Here is a 1,259-nt window from a genome sequence, read left to right as displayed (position 1 = left end):
CGCATCCCTCATCTACAGTTGTGTGCTCGTCGACACAACAAGCAAGCAGTTTAAAATAGTCTCGAGTGGCTTTTTACAATTGGTCTGGGCATGAACTTCCCCACGGCAGTGTGTAAGCCAAAGTCAGGGCTGGAGCATGAATTATTGGTGATTGGCTATGTTTAGTGGCTGGTGACTTCTTAAGCCTCATCTCTACTCAGTGCTTCATTTGGGTGACATCAGTGCCTTAAGTAAGTCCAATATATGCTGCTTCTGGGGTGTACTGGGGTGAGGGCTGTGTTCCCTCCCTCCCCCAGTAGGGAAAAAAAGAAGGTTGTTACGGATGTCCCCAAACCTTGGGGACAAACCACTTGGGGTCCATGGACACACACTCTGACGCCATTCTATGTAAACCCGGACATGCTTCTGCTCATTTTAATTCGACAGATAAAATTAGCAAGGAGATCAAGGTAAAAGGAGAAATTAAAAATATTTCAATGTTAGGTGGAATTTACAAAAGCGAATTGAACAATGAGGTACAATAAAGAATGTAAAGAGAAACACAGACACATTTGAAACACCCCTCGGATGCCACACAGCTTCAGCCAGTCCACAGGTAAGGCAAGGAGAATTCTCTCTTGCCTCCTCTTGAGTTGCAGATTCCAGGGATGCGGAAGAACATTCTCCAGAAAAACTTTCCTTCTCCTTTTCTTCAGATGTTATCAAGAATGATGAATCAGTCAGTATCATTCTAGAATGGCCCACACTGCATCCAATTCAAACCACTCACCTGTTTCCTGTCTACCTTTGCAAACTCTCGAGATATTTTTCCCTCTTTCATTTTATTTATTTTTTTTCCCACTCCTCTCCTCCCATGGAACCAAGAGGCCAACTGGGCCAACCAGAAAGACAAGCCAACAGCACCTTTCTGCCCCTCTCGATTGTTGAAGAGCAAAGACCTCCCAGTTCTTTCTTGTTTGCATCTGTTACGAACAAGCACAGCCATTTTATAACGCAGACATACATATGTGCGCTCTCGCACACGGAAACAGGTTTTTCTTTTCCTTTTTTTTTTTTTTAAATCCTAATTTGTGGTTTCTTTTTCCTTTTTGCAGAAAATGCAAACAAAAGAAAAACAAGGTTTTCAATTGAAGGTACATCTCTTCTTCAATATGAAGACATTAATTGAATTGGTTGGATCCCCATGCAGTGGTCAGCAAAGTCCTTTGGCAACTGACAGAACGACATCTGGAGACGCAGGAGCTGGGTTTTGTTTGAAG

This window comes from Tupaia chinensis, unplaced genomic scaffold (assembly GCF_000334495.1).
Source record: "Tupaia chinensis unplaced genomic scaffold, TupChi_1.0 Scaffold000302_1, whole genome shotgun sequence".
Lineage (NCBI taxonomy): Eukaryota > Metazoa > Chordata > Mammalia > Scandentia > Tupaiidae > Tupaia > Tupaia belangeri.
Note: the sequence above shows the minus strand (reverse complement) of the source record.